This window comes from Gossypium arboreum, chromosome 6 (assembly GCF_025698485.1).
Source record: "Gossypium arboreum isolate Shixiya-1 chromosome 6, ASM2569848v2, whole genome shotgun sequence".
Taxonomy (NCBI): domain Eukaryota; kingdom Viridiplantae; phylum Streptophyta; class Magnoliopsida; order Malvales; family Malvaceae; genus Gossypium; species Gossypium arboreum.
The window spans coordinates 137705465-137714108 of record NC_069075.1 but is presented as its reverse complement, the minus strand read 5'-3'; the positions used below and the strand labels follow the sequence as shown (position 1 = coordinate 137714108).

At 32.9% G+C, this 8644-nt stretch overlaps 1 non-coding gene across 1 annotated transcript; it reads left to right on the top strand.

Moving 5' to 3' along the window:
* Window positions 1-1295: 1295 nt before the first annotated feature.
* Window positions 1296-1402, top strand: LOC128295013 (small nucleolar RNA R71). The gene has a single exon (XR_008285320.1). It is a non-coding gene; the product is annotated as a small nucleolar RNA R71 (small nucleolar RNA).
* Window positions 1403-8644: the final 7242 nt, after the last annotated feature.

Sequence of the window (8644 nt, the reverse complement as noted above, 5' to 3'; positions counted from 1 at the left end):
TACCCCTAGGAAATCTAATGGTTCTATCAACTAATTGAATACTCATCCTAGGTTGTTTGGGTTTCCCAAGACCTATTTGCTTAAACATTTTATACGGCATGACATTACTACTAGCCCCTAAATTAGCCAAAGCATTTTTAACATTTAAACTACCAATTAAGCAAGGAATAGTAAAACTCCTTGGATTTTTTAATTTGTTGGGTAGTTTATTTTGCAAGATTGCTGAGCAACTGCATTTAGCTCCACATGTGATGAATCATCTAACTTTCATTTGTTTGCCAAAAGCTCCTTTAAAAATTTTACGAAATTGGGCATTTTCGAAAGAGCTTCAATAAATGGTAAGTTAATATGCAACTTTTTCAAAAGTTTCAGAAATTTACCAAATTGTTTGTTAGTCTGGTCTTTCTTCGTTGCATTCGAATATGGAACTCGAGGTTTATATTCCTCACTAACCTATTTTTTTTCATTTTAGCTTACCTCAACCTTACCTTTACTTTCCACACTTTCTTGCCTTGGTTCTGGCTCAAATTCAACTAACCCTTCTTCTTCTCACATAGTAATTGCATAAAGTTTCTCCCTTGGGTTAGTTTCGGTGTTGCTAGGCAAACTACCTTATGGTTATTCTGAAATCAACTTTGTAAATTGACCAATTTGATTCTCAAGTCCTTGAATTGAAGCTTGTTGATTTTTAAGTGCAGTTTCGGTGTTTTGGAAGCGGGTTTCTGACACTAAAATCAACTTCGTCAGCATCTCCTCAAGGTTCAGCTTTTTCTCTTGTTGGTAAGGTGGTTGTTGAAAGCCTGGAGGGGGTTGTGGTCTCTGGTTTCCTTGACCACCCCAAGAGAAATTGGGATGGTTCCTTCAACCTCCATTATAGGTGTTACTGTAGGGATTATTTCGAGGTCTAGAATTGTTACCCATATAATTTATTCGTTCGTTCTCTGTGCTAGATCGTAGGGTAGACATTCTGGATTGTTTATCCCTCCTCCATTCGTATCGCACTACATCACCGGAAGTACCTGTGTAGAACCATATAAACCATCAATTTTCTTATTCAAAATTTCTACCAGATTTGATAACATGGTGACTGCGTCAAAGTTAAAAACACCAGCTGCTCTATTGGGTTTTGTCCTCATGACTTGCAACTGATAATTTTCAGTGACATCCCTTCTATAAACTCGTAAGCCGCTTTAGGTATTTTATTGTTCAGAGTACCATCGACTACTGCATCGATTAACTGTCTAGTTGAGGGATTCAAACTGTTGTAGAAGGTTTGAACCTGTAGCCAAAAAGGTATCCCATGGTGAGAGCACCTTCTCAATAAATCCTTATACCTCTTCCATGCATTTTATAGGGTCTCTAAATCCATCTGTACGAAGGAAGAGATATCATTCCTCAACTTAGTTGTCTTAGCCGGTGGGAAGTACTTCAGTAAGAATTTTTCAGTCATTTGATCCTATGTAGTGATAAAACCTCGTGGTAAAGAGTTCAACCACTGTTTAGCTTTATTCCTCAACGAGAAGGGAAACAATCATAGGCGGATGGCATCGTCAGAAACACCGTTAATCTTGAAAGTGTCGCAAAATTCCAGAACAAAGTATTTGGATCTTGGTCCTACAAACCATCATCTTGAACAAACTATTGAATCATCTGAATAGTGTTTGACTTCAATTCAAAATTATTCACAGCAATAATATTTTTGTACAAAAATTAATAAATTTATTCCCAATCTTGATTCAGCCTCAATTAGAGTAGGCTTGGCACAATCGTACATAGTACGTGGAGTAGGATTTGAATTTACAGGATTTACGGCAACCACATGAGCTAGCTGATTATTCTGATTTTCAGCCATCTCCTCAGTAATATTAATGGTGTCCTATCGCTCTTCCACTATACTTTGTCGACTCTGCCTTGCTTCTCTACGGTTTCTACGAGTTGTGCTTTCAATTTCGCTATCAAATAGTAATGGTCCTGACGATTTCTTCTAGTCATAAACTAAAGGAACTTACTAGAAGCAAACAAAAGAAAAATTAGAAAACAAAAATTAAACTAAAAACAAGAATAAAATGAAATGAAAATAAAAATAAAAATGGCTAAATTATTAAAAATCGAGTGTTCCTAATGTTTTAGTCCCCGACAACGGCACCAAAAACTTGATGGTCACTAAACTAGCTAAAATTATGACAAAGTCAAGCGCACCCATCGAATAATAGTATAGCTATGGTGAGTCGGGAATATCATATCCACAAGGACTAAAAGTACTAGTACATACCATTCTTCTATTATCTAGCCGATAAATTGAAGGAATTTTGTTTTTAATCTAAAATTAGCTAAACTAATTACTAAGAATGCAACAGAGAATGTAGTAAGAAAATAATCGAATAAACCAATGAGATAGACAATACCCAAGAAAGAATCTACCTAGACTTCAATTATTATTCTGAATCTAAATTAAATGATTTATTCACTTGCGCCTTGATCCATAGAAATCCCTAAATTATGTTAATATCTCTTTCGAGAGAAAAAAAATGACTCTAGGTTGATTAATTGAAATCTCTTTCTAATTAAAACCCCTATTGTTTTATTAGCTCGATCTATGGATTTCCCTATAAGATTTTACTCTAATTCGGTAGATTTATGTCATCCTATTTCTAGGATTGCAGGCAACTCCACTCAATTATGCTAGATCTACTCTTAAATAGGGGCTTTTGCTCCACTGAAATAAGCATATTAAACATGAATTAATATCTTGAAAATATTAAAACACGAAATAAGCATACATAATTGAGAACAAGAAAATGTTAAAACACGAAATAAGCATGCATAATTGAGAACAAGAATCAAGTATTTATCATGTAATTCAGAAATCAAACAATAAGATTCATATAGGTTTCATCTTGCCTAGGTATCTAGGGAATTTAGTTCATAATCTAGAATAACATCATCTCACAGTTATGAAAACAACAAGACATAAAGAAACTCAAATAAACTTCTAAAGAAATTGAATGGAGATCTTCAATCTTGAAGGAGGTCCACTTCTGAAATGAATTCGATGGTGTTTCTCGAGTCTTTTCTTCATTCTTCTCTGCATGCCTCATTAGGTCCTTGGTGGTCACTAAACTAACTAAAATCACAACAAAGGCAAGCACACCTATCGAACAATAGTATAGCTATGGTAAGTCGGGGTATCGTATCCACTAGGACTAAAAGTACTAGTACTTACTATTTTTCTATTATCTAGCCGATAAATTGAAGGAATTGTTTTTGAATCTAAAATTAACTAAACTAATTACTAAGAACGCAACAGAGAATAAAATAAGAAAATAATCGAATAAACCAATGAGATAGACAATACCCAAGAAAGAATCTACCTATACTTCACTTATTATTCTGAATCTGAATTAAACGATTTATTCACTTGAACCTTGATCCGTAAAAATCCTAAATTATATCGATATCTCTTTTGAGAATAAGAAAAACTGACTCTAGGTTGATTAATTGAAATCTCTTTCTAATTAAACCTCTATTATCGCATTAACTCAATCTATGGATTCCCCTATTAGATTTGACTCTAATCTGGTAGATTTAGATTGTCCTATTTCTAGGATTGCATGCAACTCCACTCAATTATGCTAGATCTACTATTAAACAAGGGCTTTTGCTCCACTGAAATAAGCACATTTAACATGAATCAATATTCTGAAAATATTAAAGCATGAAATAAGCATACATAATTGAGAACAAGAATCAAATATTTATCGTGTAATTCAAAAATCAAATAATAAGATCCATATAGGTTTCATCTTCCCTAGGTATCTAGGGAATTTAGTTCATAATCTAGAATAATATCATCTTAAAACTAGGAAAATGACAAGACACAAAGAAACCCAATAAAACTTCTAAAGAAATTGAATGGATATCTTCAATCTTGAAGGAGATCCGCTCCTGAAATGAATTCGATGTCATTCTTCGGGTCTTTTCTTTGTTTTTCTCTGCGTGTTTTTTTAGGTCCTCTTCCACTATGTATTTATAAACTTTAGAATGCTTAGAATTCCTAAAACTTGGATTTTTCCGGGTAAAAGAGTAACAGGGTGCGAAATCAACACGGGCTAGCACATGGGTATCACACGGTGTGTGCCCAGCACGTGTGGAAATGCCCAGGTTGTGTGGATCCTAAAAATAGCTTTTTCGTCCAATTTTGGCCCATTTTTTGCTCCTTTTTCTCCCCTATGCTCACCTAAGTATAGAAGCATGAATTTAAAGGATTAGGAGCATTAAATTCACTCATTCACATAATAAATCATCCAAAAACGCATTAAGAATGAGATTAAAAATATGTTACTTTTATAGCTTATCAGTCCTATTCTAGTGTGTATTTATAAACTTTAGAATGCTCAGAAAGCCTAAAAATTGAGTTTTTCCATGTGTTTGGGAAAAAGGGAGCGATATTGACATGGGCTGGCATATGGGCGTGTGCCCAGCCCGAGTGGAAAATGCTTAGGCCGTGTGGATCCTGAAAATAGTTATTTTGTCTGATTTTGGCCCATTTTTCACTCCTTTCACTTCCCTATGCTCACCTAAGTATAGAAACATGAGTTTAAAGGATTAGGAGCATCAAATTCACTAATTTACATAATAAATCATCAAAAACGCGTCAAGAATGGGATTAAAAACATGTTACTTTAATGGTTTATCACATTCTAATATGTTGGTATGGTTTGAATTTTCACTCTACATGTGAATATATTAAATGTAACACAGAATTATGAAATATTTATAATGCGATACATTTGATAATATATGCTTATATTTTTTCGTTTTAATTAGAGAAAAGTTGTGAAAGAATTGAGAACTATATTTGCAAGAAAATTAAGCAATGCTAAAAGTGGTGCCAACTACCTCAAGAACTACTAAAGAACAAAGTTGAACAGAAAGATTTGTCTATGCAGTTCTATTTTCTTATGTTTATAGGGTCTTGCCCAAATAGATAGTCTGTTATCTTAACACCTCGTACAATAAGTAATTACAAGTTCTAACACTCACCAAATTTAAGTAGGGTTGTGAATGAGGAATAAGCTATGTGTGGAGGGGTGTTAAGAGATTCAGATGGGGTGGCAAGGGCATTTTTCTCGGGTCCAGTGGTTGCAAAAGACTCCATTTCTGCTGAGGTGGGAGTGATTATAATCGCATTGGATATGTTTTCAGCTGTAGGGTGGAATGGTAAAAGCTCTTTAATCATTGATCTTAGATCTAATGAGGTATGTTGTTGAATTGAGAACAAAAGGTTGAGACTATGGGTGCTGCTTCCTTTCTTCAAGGAAATTGATACCAGGTTGGCTAGAATAGGCAATGTCTATTTTGCGATAGCTAAAAAAAATAGAAATGATTTGGCGTTTGCTCTGACGATTGCAGGAATTAGAAGGCCAGGTATGTATAAGGCTTGGTGGTGAGTTTTTATTTGTGTTATGTTGCTATCTTTTCTCTACAATTTTCTTTTGCTAGTTTCTGCCTTATGGTTTCTTATTTAAGCGATATTGGTGTTATCTGTTTTGTGCTTCTTGTCTTTCTTAGGGTAGAGTTTCTGTGGGGGGTGCGTTGATCTTAGCGGTTTTATAATTATGTTGTTTTTTTTGAGATTTGGGTTATTTGTAATTGGGTGTAGGTTTTTTGTAGGGGATGTTGCATCTTGTTGGTTGTAACATTCTTCATTTTTGGCTATTGTGTTATTATCTTTGATTTAGCAAAAAAAAAAAATAGCAACATCACTTTTGCACTTAAGATCTAAATCTCTTTCCTTTAAGTTTTCTCCCTAAAAACTTATGCTAAAAACTTGGTAACTCACTTATTTTCAAACTTAATGCACTCTTAATCACAAGTTCTTTACTAAACAAATAAGTGTTAAATCTTTCGGTACAGAACCTATACAAATCTAAAGTATTTAAACTACTTTTGATTTGCCACTGTTGGAGTATTCCCAAAGACCAATCATAAGATGATTTAATCACATGTTCACCTAGTTTATTAATAAAAGACATTGTCATTATTATTTCAGTTTATATTTGTGTTTATCAAATAAACTGTTCAATAATAAAGTCCTAAGATTAATGTGACTATTCATAAATGTCCTTACTCAAGTATTATTGTGGGATTAGATAAAAATAATGCATTGAGATTGATATGTAGTTGATTCATAACAAAGTATTGTCATTGACATAGGGATGTCAAAGTCAATATATAAGTACATATTAGAGAACAACATAATTGGACTGACCTATCATGAGAATGTTTTTTGGATTATTATGTAATAGTAATAACATTTTTCATAGTTATAACTATATGTATGATCCTTAAACTTGATATCGTCACTATTCTAATATCGTGAGTCATATGCTTTGATACAATCAAACATCTTCCGTAAAAGGTTGTACTATAAAGACTAATGTTGTGTGTGTCACAATATATGTAGTGGGATGTGAGTGATTAAGGTAGGATTTGCCTCTCTTACATAATTGGAGAAATAACTCTAGTCTCTTGATCGAGTGAGACCAAAAATGTATGACCATGCTCAAATTAGTTGATATGAGATATCACACTATTTGTTTATCTTAATCTACTCGGGATTCAAGAAACAAGATATTGGACTAGACAAGCGTGACTATTTCATGACTTGCGTTCAGCCTAGATATAATAACGTTATCACAGAAGACAATGTCATATAATGGCTTTCTGCAACTTGAATAGTAGTGATGCATTTTCTCTATTTATAACATTAGAATTAGTTTAATTTTACTGCCATCGTTAGAATTATCAGTCGTACTACCCATATGAATATTGTAATCATTATCTTTTATTTATGTATTAAATGTGACACCAATAAATAGTTACAATGACCTACTATGGACAGCTTGTAAAAGGGAAGTAAATTAGCTATTTCTGTTAGAGAAAAGGGATGAATTAATTATAGATCTAGATAGACTTAAAAGTATGATTAGCCTAGGCCTTGTAAGTCAATTAAACCAAGTCTTAAGTATGTTAGTGAAGAGACTTGATCAAAGCCATAGATTTCCACTAACATTGCCAAGATCAGCTCTCCACCATTGGGTCTTTAATTGTTATTATTATTTTGTTCTCATTGGATCTTCAATTATTAAGAAAAGATAAGCTTTTTTTTTCGAAGAAAAATAAATAATAAGCTTAAATTATAAGGGAAAGTGGAATGAAAGTGGAGGAGAGTTTTTTCCACTCTTGATGAACAATTTATAGGCAAAGGAGGGCTAAGTTAGAAAATTTGTGTAGGGATAGAAATTAAGTTGTGTATTTTTATATAAGAGTTAAAATGCAATTTTATCATTTTATTAGTTTATATTTTTTGTAACTTTTAAAATATTAAATCAAAATTTTATCATATTTGAGAAGTCAAAGTATAATTTATTATTTACTAACTTAAAATTTTATAAAAGTTTAAGGGTTAAAATGAAAATTTACATTTTAAGGTAGCCCGACCCTTAGATGGAAAGTGTAGGTTATTGGTAAAAGTAGGTGAGAGAGTTCCAATTGATTCATGTATATTTAGATTAATTTGAGTATATAGTCATACTTTGATTTTGATAATATAATAACTATTAATTTGAGATTGGTGTTGGTATGATTTTGAAACTACGTAAAGTAGAGATGAACCAAGCACCAAAAGCAAAGCAAAGTTGGCAAAGGATTGATGGTTAGTTCAAGTATAGATAGCTTGGAATTTTAGTTTGTTCTCTAATATGTAATCAATTTGTTGGAGTTTATATAATATGAATAATTTCATAGTTTGAAAATGAAAAGAATTTATATGAAATGTTTGGATAATTTTTTTTATTTTCTCGATAATGTTTGGACCATGTTATAACGTAGTAAGGTTAAAAGGGAAAAAAAGAACACTAAAGGAATTAAGACAAAGCAATTTGAATAATTAAGTTTAAAGTGAATGGGAAAGAGCTTGATTTCTTAATGTTCAAAGGTGAGATATGGTATAGAAATAGTAATGGAATTGATCATAGTATAAATTTTGTAAATGTTCAAATGAACATGCCAATTACATAGGAACAACTCTCCTATGTCCAACACTACTTAAATCATCCTTTTCTAAAGTTAACTAATAGAACAAAGATAAATTCTTTTAAAAGTAAAAGATAAAAGGTTACCAAGTTATTGAAATTATGCTGATCATCAATGTGTACAAAGTAAAATTGGGTGACAACTGCAATTAGTACATCCTACATACATCATATATAAATAAGAAAAAAATGTAACACCCTGAATTTGGGCCTAGAAGTTTTGGGCCTTGAGCATGGGAGCGGTTGAAGGCAGCTTATAATATTCTGTTGTGCATGCAAATTTCGTTAATGAAGGCTTGTTTTAGTGGTTAAGTGTGTTGAGAAGTGTTGGAGAAGTCCTGGGTTTAAACCTGGACTCTAGCAAAAAATTTGGTTTAAGGTGAATCAAACCCTGGGTGTAGTAGGTAGGCCTTAAGAATATTGTTGGAGAAATTGTGACACAAAAAACCTTATGGCTTAGTGGCAAGTGGCGTGTGGAGCATTTGAGGGAGGCATGGGTTCGAATCCCATAGCAAGCAAAGAGCATTTATTTTGCTAACGGGGCGGCA